Raw genomic sequence first — 15,798 nt, 5'->3', positions numbered from 1 at the left:
AAATAAGAGGTGGGTGTGCCAAGTCTGGGTAAGATGGCAGGACTGTGGGGGAGCCAGTCACTCATGGTCTGCTCACATGATCGAAAACTCAGAAGAGGCATGACCTACTAATGTTAAACACGTGCACCACGAACTCAAACAATTCTTCTCCTGATGGAAATAAAAATCCCACAGCAAAGTGTCACTTGATCTTCTTTGTCTCGTCATATGATTATAAATCTTTATTAAACAAAGTCACTCTACCGTCTGCCTCCCATCCCGTGTGATGGACAATACCCACAGCATCCTTACCGCATTCTTTTTCCCAAAGTAATGTCATATGAATGTCTCACTTCAGCTCGAGCTCCTAGACAGCACTTTCTCAGCATCTAGTACATTCTGCCTCGGTGTCTATTTGATAATAGATCCTAAAGCTACCGTTACTGCTACTTCCTTCTTTTCTTCTTCTCCTCCTCCTCCTCTTCCTTCTCCTCCTCCTTCTTCCTCTCCTTTTTCTTCTCCTCTTCCTTCTTCTCCTCCTCTTCCTTCTTCTCCTTCTCCTATTCCTTCTTCTTCTCTTCCTCCTCTTCCTTCTCCTCTTCTTCTTTCTCCTCCTCCTCCTCCTCCTTTCTTCTTTCTTCTTCCCTCTTCCTCCTCTTCTTGGTTTTCTGAGACAGACTCTCCCTGTGTAGTCCTGACTGTCCTGGAACACACTATGTAGACCAGGCTGACCTGGAACTCAGAGAGATCCTCCTGCACCATGCCCATCCTAAGGCTTCTTGAAGTGAATTAAGAGAAAGACAAACTGGGCAGTGGTGGTGCATGCCCTTAATCCCAGCACTTGGGAGGCAGAGGCAGGCATAACTCTGTGAGTTCAAGGCCAGCCTGGTATACAGAGTGAGTCAGGGATACACAGAGAAACCTTGTCTCAGAAAACCAAAACAAGGACGAAAAAATAAAAAGGAAGCCATCTATCAACGCTGTCTCAACCCCCCTCTCCCCTCCATTCAGTTCTTCCTAAGGCCCAGAGGATAGGCATTTAGACAAACCTATAGGGTTCCAGCATGGAGAAAAGTGAGTTTCAAGAGAAAGTGGCTATCACGTACCTCTGTCTTGGCTGCCACCTGTGTCTGGCTCTGATACCAAGAAAACAACACCCATATTCCATAAACCAAAAAACCGAGTAGCATAAGGCTGAGATCTGTCGGCGATGGGAAAGCGAGCCCCCATATTAGGGACATTTCTCAAGCCTATGCCCCTCTCAACTACAGAGTATCTGTCTCTAGACTGAGATTCCATGACATCACAATAGACAGTACCAGGTAAAGCCAGTGTACACTCAGGTCCCAGCTGATGCCCTTCCCTGTGGCTGACCTTGGCTCTGAGCTCTAATAGCCAAAGCTCAGGGAAGAATCCATCTGTGAATCTTCTAGGGTCCAGGCAGACAAACTCGTCACTAAGGAAGGAGTGGCAAGGTCCAGTTTCAAAGGTCTTCCGAATGACTTGTTCTGACTCCCAGTTTCTTTGCAGCCAGTCACTGTCATAGACTGGGATTGGGTCTACGGCCATCAGTTTCACACTGCAGGTTAGAACACAGAGTCAAGTGGAATCTAAGAGTTGGGAGAGTTGAAGTGGGAACTCTCAGGGACTTTGAGGCACCTGGTTTTCTAAGTTCACAGGTCTCCACATTGCCTAGTTGCTGTTGACCTGACAGACATCACACTAAGCAGTGGCCTTAGAGGATCTACAGTCTCACTGCCAAGTTTAGAGTAGTCATGGATCACCACACCATCTTATCAAGTCAACACAGTGCAAACAATATTGATGTGATCAATTCATGTGATCAAAATTATTCTTTTCATATAGGAACACTAATGAACCACTGACTGGTAGGCACCATTTCAGAAGACAAAGTCTCCCCCACCACACACACAGTATATTCTATCTATAGGGGCAGTACAATTAATATTCTTGGGAAGCCCACTGAAAAAGAAATAGTTAAATAAATACAGTGTGTATGCTTTATGAAGCACTATGCAATTTCTACAAGGATTTTAATTATAAAGAACGCTGAGTTGTACATTGAGCACATGCTATATGGCAGGTGCTAGCTGTATATCAGCCTGGAGTCCTAGTTACATGCTATTATGATCAGGAATTCTGCTTTTGTTTTGTTTTTTCAAAACAAAGTTTCTCTGCATAGCCCTGGCCATCTTGGAACTCACTCTGTACACCAGGCTGACTTTGAACTCAGTGATCCACCTGCCTCTGCATCCCAAGAGCTGGGATTAAAAGCATGCACCACCACTGCCTGGCAGGAATTCTATTTTTTAATACACTTTTATTTCGTAGTAATCACAAAAGCTGTAATAGTAGTAACTAAACCCCATTTACCCTTTCTCCTCTATCCTTAGCATCTTTTTTTTTTTAATTTATTTTATGTGTATAGGTATTTTGTCTGCATGAATGTCTGTGTACCACATGTGTGCCCAAGAGAGTCAAAAGAGGGCATCAGATCTCCTGGAACTGGAATTACAGACAGTTGTGAGCCACCATGTGGGTGCTGGTACTCAGCCCAGGTCCTCTGCAAGAACAGCTAAGTGACCTTAACCACTGAGCCATCTCCCCAACCCCACTCTTTTGTTTTATTTTTGTTAGTCTGCTTGTTTTGGTTTTTGTTGTAGTTGTTGTTTGAGACAGGGTTTCTCTGTGTAACAGCTCTGGCTGTTCTGGAACTCGATCTGTAGACCAGGCTGGCCTCAAACACAGATCTGCCTGCCTCTGCATCTCAAGTGCTAGGATTAAAGGCAAGTGCCACCACTGCCCGACCCCAGCTCCACTCTAAACATAAAGTTATAAAACTTTAGTACACTTATCCAGACCATGAGCTAAACCTTGGAGTTGGAGGCAGGAGTATCCAGATTCCAAGGTCATCCTTGGCTACCCTGCAAATTCAAAGCCAGCTTGAGCTACATAAACCGTATCTCAAAAAATAAAATAAAAGCATTGGCATATTTACTATTAACTAAACTTCAGCCTTCATTTGGATCTCATATTTTCCCACCAATGTTCAGGATCTAATCCATAGTCCATGTTGCTGAAGACTAAACCCAGAGTTCTCTAGTGCTCTACCACGAAAGAAGGAGGGGGGAGGAGGAGGAGGAGGAGGAAGAAGAAGGAAGAAGAAGAAGGAGGAAGAAAGGAGAGGAAGGAAAAAGGAAGAAGGAGGAACAAAGGAGGAAGAAGGAAGAAGGAGGAGGAGGAGGAGGAAGAAGAAATCCTTGAATTTGAGTCTCTGTGATGTTCTCTTTATGCTTAGACTGAAATTAGGTGTGTATGATGTGGTTGGAATGGAGAATACACAGCAGTGGCATGCTCTCCCTATTCTAGCATACCAAGAGGGATCTGTTATCAGTATGTCCTGCTAGCTAGTCTCAAATACTTTGTAGGGGAGTGCATGCCACATTTCTCTACTGGAAGTTATTTTCTTTTGTTCATACTTTGCTTCTAGAAGTGGCCAATCTATAAATCTAACTCCTATCGGAGGTATGGGGCCGGTGTGATTAAGTCCCATCTCCTGGAGGAATACTGTAACACAACACATATTTGAAATTCTTGAGTAAGAAAGACTTGTCTCCCTCTCCCCACATTCTATTTGTTCACTTACATTTACTGGTATAGATGCGTGTATATTTCTTTTGTACTTTGTGTTACGGCTCAATACTGTTGCCATTCATTTTGTTGCTCAAATTTTCCAGCTTTTGCTGTGAGACCCCTGGCTTTGTTAGTGGCAGCTGCAGTCTAGACCAGTGTTTCCAGGTTCGTGGCCTCTTATTCACCAGACTGAAATAAGGGGCTCACACAGATTTGCAAAGAAACACAAACTTTATTCAAGGCAAACTGATGGGACAGATTAGAAAGGAATATACAGTCAGGATTGACAATAAGCCACAGAAATGAAGGTCCTCAAAGGCTCCAGTCACTGTTTGGGACTTCTTTTATAGGGTTCAAGAGAAGGGGGAGTTCGGTTGCTTAGGGGGATAGTTTGGATGGCTCTACTCTGATTGACAGATTAAGTTATGTAACTATTTCTCTAGTGTGCATGCCCCATCCCATAATACATTTGATTTTAATCATATCCAAGCCCAATTATAAATATGTGTAGGATGGCAAATAGATTTCCCTAGAAGTTCACTTTGAAGACAAAGTTTACCTTATTGTGCATCTACCCTAAACCAGTTCAGGCATATGTACTGAGAATACTTTTGAATAGACTCTGTCTATGTTTGATGATTGTTAAGGGGAGGAGAAACTTATTCTATAGTTCAGAGAGGGTGTGCATGCATCTCAGGGCAGGATAGGTGCATTATTTGGAGAGGAGCTGACACTTGTATTGTATGTGTGGGTAAATGTCTCAGATTTCAAGCACATTGTTAGCAGAGGGGTGTGTGTATAGCCCAAACCAAGTGGAGTCCCAGGTTGCTAAACTACCAACTATGCTTGCCTGCTTCATTCAGCAGTCTGGGGAACTCTGGGTTCTGAGAAGAAGGGTGAGGTACGAATTATACATCATTAAAAAATTAGAGCCAGTTAATTAATTAAAAAGAAGCATTGAATTTCTCATGACATCCCCCAATACCCTCCCCACCACACACACACACACACACAGTGGTTATTTCTTCCAAGGCTATCTTGTGGTTAACTGCTGGCCTGAGCTGCCTCCTGGGTCTGGAATGGCACTTCCCACTTCAGGTGTCAGGCCGCAAGGGCCATGCCCAGTCCTAGTCCTTGCTCCCAGAGCTTCATTTTCCTCCCAGCAGTAAAAGAGGAAGGACAACATCTGCCATGTTGTCAGTTCATCAATTCACAGAAACATGAACGGACATCAAAGGAAAGTGGTCCTGGAACAGTGGGAGTCAGCAATGCCACACACGACACTTTGGGAGATGTTGTTTACTGTATCGGCTGCCTCAAGGTGGGACAAAAAAATAAAGAGCTGAGTTTGGTGCTTTGGAATGGGGGAAGGCTGCCAACGAAGTTCACTCTCCCGTTAGGAGAGGTGACGGACGCCAATGAAATGCTCCAAGAAATTCCGGGGCTTGTCCAAAGATCTTGTCCTGAAGATGATTGGCTAGTAAAGATGAGTGACCCTTTAGAGTTGGATGAATTAACAGTGAAGAGGCATATGAGAAATATGTGAAGTCCATGAGGAGTGAACATGGCACCTTCTACTTCCATCCCCAAATAAAAGTGGGAAGTAACCTGCGATAGCATGGGTGTCTTAAATTAGAGAAGTCCTGAAATAACTTTTAGCAATACCAATGGATAAGATACTATTCTCAACAGTGCTACTGAAGAAAGTCCCCAACTCCCCAGTGGATGCAGATAAACATAATGTACATATTTTTGTAAGACCCTAGACTAGAGGCTAAGTCCTGGTGTGTAGAATTCATGAGATTATCTATGGTTAAAAGTTATGAGGTAGGCTGGAGAGATGGCTCAGTGGTTAAGAGCACTGGCTGCTCTTCCAGAGGTCCTGAGTTCAACTCCCAGCAACCACATGGAAGCTCACAACCATCTGTAGTGGGATCCGATGCCCACTTCTGAAATAAAGGTGTACTCATATACATAAAATAAATAAATTTTTAAAAATGCCAGGCAGTCGTGTCGCACTCCTTTAATCCCGGCATTAGGGAGGCAGAGGCAGGGGGATCTCTGTGAGTTCAAGGCCAGCCTGTGCTACAGACTGAGTTCCAGGAAAGGCGCAAAGCTACACAGAGAAACCCTATCTTGAAAAACGGAGAAAAAAAAAAAAGGTATGAGGCTGGGTTTGATGAGGAACCATCCTTTAATCCCAACATTCCAACAGTCTGATCTCTGTTACTTTGAGGCTAGCCTTGTCTACATAGCAAATTCCAGGCCAGCAAGAGTTATGTGGTGAGACCCTACCAAAAAAATGGTGACTTATTTCAGGATAACAATGTTGTCACATATAATATTATAACTCACCCAGATCTATCCCTGAATCTTTTTTGTTTTACTGTTTTGTCGAGACAGGGTTTCTCATCTGAGACAGCGATGTCCTCAAACTCACTCTGTAGACCAGCCTGGCTTCGAACTCACAAGAGATCTGCCTGCCTCTGCCTTCCAAGTGCTGAGATGCGTGTGCCACCACCGCCTAGCTATTCTTGGATCTTGGTCAAAAGACTTAATGTTTCTTCTCGTTAGAAATGCCTGGGAGCACAGGGAAGTGTTGTACAATGTCAGATGAAGGACAGTACTGTCTTCATTTCACCTTGAGCTGCATTGGCTGCTGTTGTTTTTCCACAGTGAATCTTTGCAGCTTCGTGAAAAACAAACAAAACATTCATCCGAGAGAGAGAGAGAGAGAGAGAGAGAGAGAGAGAGAGAGAGAGAAAGAGAGAGAGAGAGAGAGAGAGAGAGAGAGAGAGAGAGAGAGAGAGAGAGAGAGAGAGAGAGAGCCAGCAAACTCTGCTCAGCGGCTGCCACACTGTCAGGAGGATATATTTCTTTCCCTTTTCCCAGTTCACCAAAGTGTCTGGGTTCTCCAGACTGGCCTGCAGAACTTTCCAGGTCCTTGACCCCTGCCAGGTTTACGTGGTGGCCTCCCGCTTCTTAAAGAAATGGTTTCTCTTATGCGTGTATGTGTTTGCCGGCAGGTGTGGATGTACCACTTGCACGCCTGGTGCCTACAAGTCCAGAGGAGGACAACCGATCGTCTGGAGTGACAGGTGGTGCTGAGCCACCTGATGTGGGTGCCGCGAACAGAACTTTGTCCTCGGTTGAGCCATCTCTCCAGGCGCCCCGCCACTGCCCCCTTTGAGATAGGGAACACTCTTAGAGGAGGCTAGTTTGGAACTCACAGTGCAGCTCAGGCTGGCCTCGAAACTGCAGCGATCCCTCTGCCTCAGTCTCCTCAGTGCTGCGAGGACACTTGCGGCTCGGTTTTCATGCACTTTCAGTCATCCGAAGGATAGCTAACGCTGAGGCGGCTAGAGCCTGGGGCTCATGGGCTCCACTTACGGGGTCAGGAACCTCTAGGGCCTACGCCTGTCTGCTTGGAGAAAAGCTCCTGCGTGTTCACCTCCAAGGACTTGCTTCTGCCTCAGACAGTCGAGTGTTTGCACGCAGAACCTGATTCCATCCTCGGTCTCCCTTAGAGACACCCCCTAGTCACCAGGACCGAGGCCAACCCAACCCCATGGACCCCCACAGCCCCAACAAGGCCAGCGCGATCATATCCTCTGCGCATGCTCACACCCGTCTCTGATTGGTCGCTTAGGAGCGTGGGGATGTTTTCCCAGGATGCTCTGCGCTGCTGTCATGTCTGCCCCCGTGTGCCTGTCTCCTCACAGGGGACGCTAGTCCTGTGGGTGTCTGGACGGTACCCGTGGCCACCAGACGCCGGCGACTTTGGTCCCTGCTCCTTTCGCTTCCTCCTCCCCCGTGGGACCCTCGCGGGACCCCGAATTGGGTCCAGTGATGCCGGGGGTGACGTGGACTCCGGAGCGGGCGCTTCTGAGGGGTTTCTCCACGGAGGCCGAGCGACTGTTGTGCAAGCAGGAGGGGCGCCTTGGCTCAGGTGGGAGAGCTGTGAGGACAGGGATGCCAGCCCGGGGTACAGAGGAGGGGCGAGCAGGGGGCAAGTTTTGTTCGATGGTCTGAGATCTGGTGCTCTGGGAAAGTTCCCGAGAGACAGACTTGAGCTGATTTTCTTCATTCAGGACTGACATGTAAAAGAGAATTCGTCAGGGGGAAAAAAAATCGCGGTTGTAACAGTATTGAGGCAGGCATGAGCTGGGGAATATGAGGGAATCACGAGAGCACCTGTGTGTTTGGATGGGCCTCCTGGGAGAGAATATTGAAGGTAGGACCTCGGCAAAGGAAACTTCTGTGTCGGTTGGAATCTTTGTGAATTTCCCGAAGAAGGGTACTACGCCTATTGTTGTTGTTGTTATTATTACTATTACTATTATTATTATTATTATTATTATTTCTGTGTGACCTCCACTTTGCTGCTCATAGTCATTGTAGGTGTCCTGTAATTCTAGGAGGGGTGGTGTTGGTAGAGTGAGAAGGATTTGCTCAAGACTTAGTGATTCCTGTATAGCCAGCATTCTGTTTATACCGTTTTGTATATTAAAATATCTATGTAATGGATTGTCATTTACACTTAAATTCTGTTGGCTTGCTAGCCTGACTTTATATATATATATTACAGACATTGGAGTTTTCTTAGACTTGCTGTTGGAAGGGAGCTATGAAGCCATGTTCTTACATTCATTGACACGAAATATATTCAACTCCACAATGATGACTGGAGAAAAGATTGACAGCTACCTGGAGAAGCAGATAGTAAATTTCCTGGATTGCTCTACGGATTTGGAAGACTTTGGAAGGTAGAATTTTGTTTGAAATTTCCACAGAGAAACATACTTGTGCAGAGGGCTGGAGAGGTGGTTCAGTGATTAAGAGCACTTACTGCTGTTTCAGAGGACTCAGGTCCATTTCCCAGCACCTGCATGGTGGCTCACAACTGTGCAACTCCAATTCCAGGGGATCCAACATCCTCTTCTGACACCCATGGGTACCAGGCGCATATGTAGTGCGCATGTATACGCCCAGGCATTTTAGATTTAAGTTAAATTAGATTTACATCTATGTTAACATTTTTTAAAAGATTATCTATTTTTTTTTAAAGAAAGTGTTTTTTTTTTTAAAGATTTATTTATTTATTGTGTATATAGTATTCTGTCTGCATATATACCTGCAGGCCAGAAGAGGGTGCCAGATCTCATTACAGATGATTGTGAGCCACCATGTGGTTGCTGGGATTGAACTCAGGACCTCCGGAAGAACAGTCAGTGCTCTTAACTGCTGAGCCATCTCTCCAGCCCCAAGATTATCTATTTTTATTTTGTATGTATGGGTGTATTTTGCCTATACCAGTGTGTTCCATGTGCATGCAGTGCATGTGGAGGCCAGAAGAGGGCAGCAGATCACCTGGAAATGAGTTACAGACAGTTGTTAGCAGCCATGTGGGTGCTGGGAATATAACCTGGGTTCTCTGGAAGGGCAGCCAGTGCTGAGCCATCTCTACAGCTCTAGATTAAATTCAATTTAAAAGCCACATGTGGCTAATGGATTTATTGGACATTGCAGATATAAACTGTACTATATTAGGATAGTTTCAACTATTACTTGATTTTTTTTTCCTTTTTGTTTTTTTGTTTTTCCAGCCAGGATTTCTCTGTGTAGCTCTAGCTGTCCTTGAACTAACTCTGTAAACCAGGCTAGCCTTGAACTCCGTAGGATCTGCCTGCCTCTGGCTCCTGAGGGCTGGGAATTAAAGGTGTGTGCCACCACTCCTGGCTAAAGGAAAACATTCAGTTGGGGCTGGCTTACAGTTCAGAGGTTTAGTCCATTATTGCCATGGCAGGAATGGCAGCATGCAGGCAGACATGGTGCTGGAGAGGTAGCTGAGAGGTCTACATCCTGATCCATAGACATCAGGAAGAGAGAGACACTGGGACTGGCTTGGGCTTCTGAAATGTCAAAGCCCCGCCCCCAGTGACACACTTCTTCCAACAAGGCCACACCTACTCCATCAAGGCCACACTTCCTAATAGTGCCATTCCCTATGAGCCTATGGGGGCCATAGAAAGAGAAGAAGCCAAAGTATGTATTTGCCAATTATAAGATCTTATATACACAATCTCCTAAAATTTACACAAAAGCTCTTAGAACTAATTTAATTCAGCAAAGTAACAGTACAAATCTGTCTTAGGGTTTCTATTGCTGTGATGAAATACCATGACCAAAAAGCAAGTTGGTAGGAAAAGGACTTATTAGGCTTTCACTTCAGCATTGCTATTGATCATTGAATGAAGTCAGGACAGGAATTCAAACATGGCGGGAGTCTGGAGGCAGGAGCTGATGCAGAGGCCATGGAGGGGTGCTGCTTACTGACTTGTTTCCCATGGTTTGCTCAACCTGTTTTCTTATAGAACCCAGGACCAGCAGCCCAGGGATGGCAGCACTCATCATGGGCTAGGCCCTCCCCCATTGATCACTAAATGAGAAAATGCCTTACAGCTGGATCTCATGGAGCTTTTCCTCAGCTGAGACTCCTTCCTCTGATGACTCTAGTTTGTGGCAAGTTGACACAGAACCATTCAGTACAAAGTCAGTTATGTCTCAGATACTAACAATATCCAGTTGTCCTGGTTAGTTTTTTGTCAATTTGTTAGGAGCTAGAGTCATTTGGAAGAGGAAACACAATTGAGAAAATACCCACAAAGATTGGCCTGTAGGTAAGCCTTAGTGCCACTCATAGGCTGTTGGTCCTGGATATAGTAAGGAAACAGGCAGAGCAATCCTTGAGGAGCAAGCCAATAAGCAGCACTCCTCTGTGGTCTCTGGTTCAGGTTTTTCCTCCAGGTTCCTGCATTAAGTTCTTGCCCTGACTCCTTTTTGTGATGGATTGATCAGGACATACAAGCTAACATAAACCTCCTCTCCCCAAGTTGCTTTTGGTTGTTGGGTTTTCTCGCAGCAAGAGAAGCCCTAACTGAGACACCAATCTAAGAAAGAAATTGTGCAATCAATTCCATTTATAGTCTATTCAAAGAGGAAAATATTTAGTAAATATTTAGCCAAAAAAGGCTTGTGTGATGAGAACTATACTTAGAATTAGCAGATGGACTCAGTCAAAATGATTCTGGTTTTGTTTAACATCCAGAGCATCAGAATCAGGAGCCAGCCTCACACACACCTTCCTCTCTCCATCAGGACTGACGTTGACGTCATCAGTGTCATAGAGTTTCTTCACAGCCTGCTTGCTCTGGTGCCTGTTGGACTTGCAATCTCATCGAACACACCTGACTTGTCGTCTGTCTCTTCAGGGCTGACTCAGTGGTCAGGGGACACGTGATGATAGCACACTGGTCAGCTTTGTTGCTCCTGGAAATGCTCTTGAGAAGGGTTTTTTTTGTTTTGGTTATTTTTTTTTTCTTTTCTTTTTTTTCGAGACAGGGTTTCTCTGTGTAGCTTTGCGCCTCTCCTGGAACTCACCTAGTAGCCCAGGCTGGCCTCAAACTCACAGAGATCCGCCTGGCTCTGCCTTCCGAGTGCTGGGATTAAAGGCGTGCGCCACCACCGCCCGGCTCTTGAGAAGGTTTTGAGCTACTTCAAGAGCCTCGAGGTCTTGGGCTGGGAGGTGGGCGACTTAGGATCTTCTTTCATGCTTGGTTGTGGACGCCCCTCAGCACTCACTGCCTTCTCTGTTTTCAGAGCCTTTGCTTGGGCTTTGGCCGTGGGAGGGCAGGAGCCCTTCTTCACTTTCAGCACCCTCTTGGCAAAAGCTGGAATGTGATTTCGATTCATTTAGATAATTTTATTTTATTTCTCTGTCCCATGTTTATCACCATAAGCTACATCATTGTCATTTTTAAAGTCTCTTAAGCATCAGGCTTCAAATGTTTATTTAGATTGTCTAATGATGCACCAAATGAACCCCAAATGGACTAAATATACGCCAAGTATTTTGAGTCCCAGAAAACAAGGAACGGGACAGAATGCTTAGAAAGTTCTGCTATAGGAATGAAGGGGAACTGAGTGTAGAATTCACGAGCACATTCAAGTAAGGATGAGAATGTAGTTCATAATAGTCACACATTTTAAAATCCTTGTTTTAAGAATAGAATATTCAATATGTACCAAGTTGTTACCCAGACATTAAGTCCACAAACTGAAGTTCTGCATCCATCCATAAGCCAAAATAAGTTCAGATGGACAAAATATTTAAATTGGAATTCTAAACAGAATGATACTGTAGGTAAGTGTAGACTTGGGGATTAGGCAGCCTGAGTTCGTCCTGCCTCTCTTTGACTCACTAGCCATGTGACCTTGGGCAGGTTAGTTAACTACTTCCTGCCTCAGTTCATAAGAAAAAGGAGACCGGGGGAAAAAAATAAGAAAAGGAACCGGGAGGCACTGGGGATGCCGAAGGAAGGTAACTAATTACAATCTGTCGAGGAACTGAGTCCGAGGACATGGGGAACAGGCAAAACTAAAAATGGGAGATAAAGGGGGACAAGTGGCTCTGATATAAAAGGGTGGGGCCTACGATGGGCTCTGATAAAACCAACTCCGAGTTCGGGACTAAAGCAAGGGCCCTGGTGTTCTCGGCTCGACAGTTCTATCTCTAAAGTATAATGGTCACACCAAGAAACTCACGGCGGTGACTGCACCGAGTCTGGAAGACATCACTCCCCCTCCACGCCTAACAATTTCACCCAAGGGCTCCGGCCAGACCAACGCCACTTCCACTCTCCTCGCCTCTCCCGGATGTAGTCTCTGCGGCGACTAGCCCTGTTCTGAACATCTACTTCCGCCTAGCAGCTTCCTAGGGGGCTGCAGCAGGGAAAGTCACGTGAGGACTCCTCTCCCGATGCTTTTGGGACCCCGCCCTCATGGCGGCCAGAGGATTAGGGAGGCCATCAGGCCGGAGCAAGTGGGCGGAGTCTGAAGATTTAAGTGAGGGGTCCTCCTGAACCCCAACCCTTGAGTTCCGGCAGTTTGCACACCTAGTCCCACCCACCCCACAAGTGATCTTATGGATGCAAATAGAGTTCGATTATTGCCCCTTTATTGATCTTAAATTACAGACCCATTCTCACTCCCCTCCAGAGAGCTCTTTCATTGCTGAGGGTGCAGGCAGTGGCTGAGCAGAAAGGGCACCTAGGTGAAGATTTGCAGGCTATAATTAATAGAGGCAGGTCTCTCCTTATCTACTAACTTCATGTCTCCAAACTTGTCCAGCTTTTTGATTTTTTGGTGTGGTCCCTAGGAGTTTATAAGTCTTGAAGTCTTTATAGACAAGCTATGTCTGGGCTTCTCCTTACCCCTGAGCCTCTCCTTGGTACTGTGATGGGGTCCCTCGTTGTGACCTTGCCGGCTCCTCTCAGAATAACTGTGTCTGTTCTTAGAGGGACTGTAGTGAGTTCTCTCAGAATGACTGCGGTGGAGTCTGGAAGAAGACCTGTATAGCCTGGACTCTGAGGGAAGGTGGTGGACTCTCCCAGAAGAATTACGCCTTTTCCTGCCAGAGGGACCCCTGAAAGGGGTTCTCTCAGAGAGACTACCATGGCTCCTTTCTGAAGGACTGCACCGTGTCCTCTGGATGGGACTGAGATGGCACCTTTTTGAGGGACGGTGGCTTCTCTCTCTCTCTCTCTCTCTCTCTCTCTCTCGTCCTCTTCTCTCTCGAGGACTAAGAGACCTCCTAGAGGGACTCCTAGGGCGTCTCCCAGGACTGGGTCGGCTCCTCCCTGAGGGACTGCGACCTATCCCCTTAAAGAGACTGTAATGGCTCCAGGAGGGATACTTTGAAGGGTTCTCACAGACGGACTACTATCCTGTCTCGGGGAGGGACTGCAATGACTCCTGTCAGAGAGATGTCTAAGGGTTCTGTCAGAGGGACTGCTATGCCTTCTCTGAGAAGGACTGCGGTATCTCCTCTCAGACAGACTTTCATGAATTCTCTCCCAAAGGATGCGATCGGTCCTTTCAAAAGGCTTATTATGGAGGGCACTCTCCCTGAAGAAGCCTATGACATTTTGAACTTTACTCAAGGTTGGAGGATTGAAGTAATTTGGATAGTGGCATCTCTTTCCGAAGCCATGGTCTCCAATTGCAAAGGTATGGGTTGGAGAGAGCTCACTTGTTTTGGCTGTTGAGTTTGTCTACATTGGTCACCTGTTCCCTGCAATCTGTCCTCTTGCTTAGGGTTCACACCTGCTGACCTTTGCTGGGCAACTGGTGTGCTGGCTCCTTTGCTATCTCCTGCTAAACAATACTTGTTGGCTCTTTGTTTGGGGTGCAAGTATTGGGTTGACCACAAATTGCCTGGCCTTGTCCTGTCCTCAGGCTTCTGTCCAGTATAAGCCACAATTCTATGTGCTATTTGGAATGCCTGCCTTAGGCCCTGGAAAAGCAGCTGGTAGAACTTGGCCTGAGAGGATTTCTCAGGTTGTGTCTTCGAAGAAACAGTGCTTGTTTGAACGGTTTCAATACTCTTGCTTCTTGATGGACACATTATTCTAAAAGGACTCTCTTCCGGGGTTTCACTATTTTTGTAGAGCTTTGTGTTTTGTGTTTTAAGTCCCTTGATGGTTTCCTTCATTGGATAGTTTAAGTCAAAGGTCTTTTTGAGGCTTGATTTCGACCATTTTTCTTCCTGATTACTTTCAAAGCCACTCTTGGATACAGAGTGAACCTGATGGAATTCATGGTGCTCAGAGTCTTTGGCGTCTGTCTGGCGGACCACCCCATGGCTGCCCCGTTGCTTTTTTCTAATGTGCACTTGTACAGTAGCCTGGGAAGATCAGACCTGGAAATCTCTTGGAGTAGTTGGACTCTTGGAAGCTGGAGGATAGATTTTAGCTTTCCTTCGTGATGGTGATGTAGTGCTCTTCCATGTATCTGCTCTTTTTCTCCCACGATGCTTTGAGACTTGAGGTCTTTTCCCAGTTCTCAGTCTAAAACCAAGATGCAACCGAATGTCACCATGGCCTTCACGGGTGCTTAAAAGGTGGATCTGTGGGTAGACGAGAAGATATGGACCAAAAGCAGACTGTAACTTATGACAGCAATTAACTCCTGAACATAGGCCACACTGCATGCAGATGGGATATTTCAGGACAAGACCCGATGAGATAGGTGGAGGGACATTGTGGGGTACTTGACTCTCTAAGAGTTTTGCTGCTATTTTTAGCTGTAGATCTTTTAGCAGATGGAGCTGTTCTGAGATATCCCTCTCAGCCTGGGAAAGACAACTTGCCTTGAGGGAGTGGTGAGAGCCAAAAGTCCTTGTCGGTGAATCACTCTGTGAGTCTTTACTCTGGTCACTGGAAACAGGGTCTTCCCTAATATAAAGTATCTTCAGAGAAGACTCCGGCTTCACTAAGGCAGGAAACTGGGCCCTTGTACATGAGACAGACACATGCTGAGTGACTTCCTGGAATATATCACTGAGTTTTGAGTTTGTTTTCTTTATTCCCAATCTGGTACCGGAGTATTGCTGTAATATGGAAGATGTGGATCCACGTGTCCACATCTTTAAGGTCATTCTTTTCTCGTGACCATGGCATAAAATATGTCTCTGAATATAGTTTCTGATCACTGAAGTCTGTAAAATCGTCCTAGGACCCCTCTCTAGTAGGCTCTGGGAAAATGCCATCAGTTCAGCTGGAACCCCAAATAAAGTCTGAATAAAGTGACAGATATCCATCGTGGCTCCTTCTGTTAAAAATGGCTGAGAACAAAGCTTCCTTTCCATAGTGGTTCCCAGAACATTTCCCAGCATCAGCATATTGGAGAGATACTTTCTAGGGAGTCGCTGCCTACGGACATGACTTTCCCAGACATTCTGTTGTCTACCCAGGAAAGAACGGATAGAATTTCTTCGAGCCCCTAATCCTGCCTGAAACTCCGAGGGTAGTAATCTCAGTGGATATGGAGAATAGCTCTGGAATGAATTCCCAGATTCCTCCATTTGTTTCTTTTCGGTTGCTTCCTTGGATAGGACATCCATTTCCCAGATGTCAGGATATAGGGTTCCCACAGTGTTCCCAATATCAGAGGGAAGAACCAAGGGAAGGGCTGATGAATGGAACATAATAGTGTCTGTATAGGACTCTGGAGACGGCAAAATACCAACAGCAAAGTTCTTCATAGCCAAGGCCCTTGATACCTCCGGCATTCCAGATCCCTGAAGGGGTCCTAACTCAGTTGTTT

At 45.9% G+C, this 15,798-nt stretch overlaps 1 protein-coding gene and 1 long non-coding RNA gene across 7 annotated transcripts in view; one reads left to right on the top strand and one right to left on the bottom strand.

Annotated features, from left to right (window-relative positions):
* The window catches only part of LOC128115454 (uncharacterized protein C2orf16-like), a 54,215-nt gene that overhangs the window by 23,337 nt on the left and 15,080 nt on the right, over positions 1 to 15,798 (bottom strand). The gene's annotated exons all lie outside the window — the stretch shown is intronic.
* Positions 7,315 to 15,798, top strand: part of LOC128115462 (uncharacterized) — a 44,859-nt gene continuing 36,375 nt past the window's right edge. The window contains exons 1-2 of one of the 4 annotated variants that reach the window (XR_008220158.1): positions 7,315 to 7,582; positions 8,222 to 8,399. This is a non-coding gene — a long non-coding RNA (uncharacterized LOC128115462). Of the gene's footprint in view, positions 7,583 to 7,646; positions 7,868 to 8,221; positions 8,400 to 15,798 lie in introns of those variants that run through there. The other 3 variants (XR_008220157.1, XR_008220156.1, XR_008220159.1) reach the window with 3 other exon arrangements.

Source organism: Peromyscus californicus, unplaced genomic scaffold, assembly GCF_007827085.1.
Source record: "Peromyscus californicus insignis strain IS unplaced genomic scaffold, ASM782708v3 Scaffold_1__1_contigs__length_55948999, whole genome shotgun sequence".
In the NCBI taxonomy this organism is placed as follows: Eukaryota; Metazoa; Chordata; class Mammalia; order Rodentia; family Cricetidae; genus Peromyscus; species Peromyscus californicus.
This window is presented reverse-complemented; position numbering and strand designations above follow the sequence as displayed.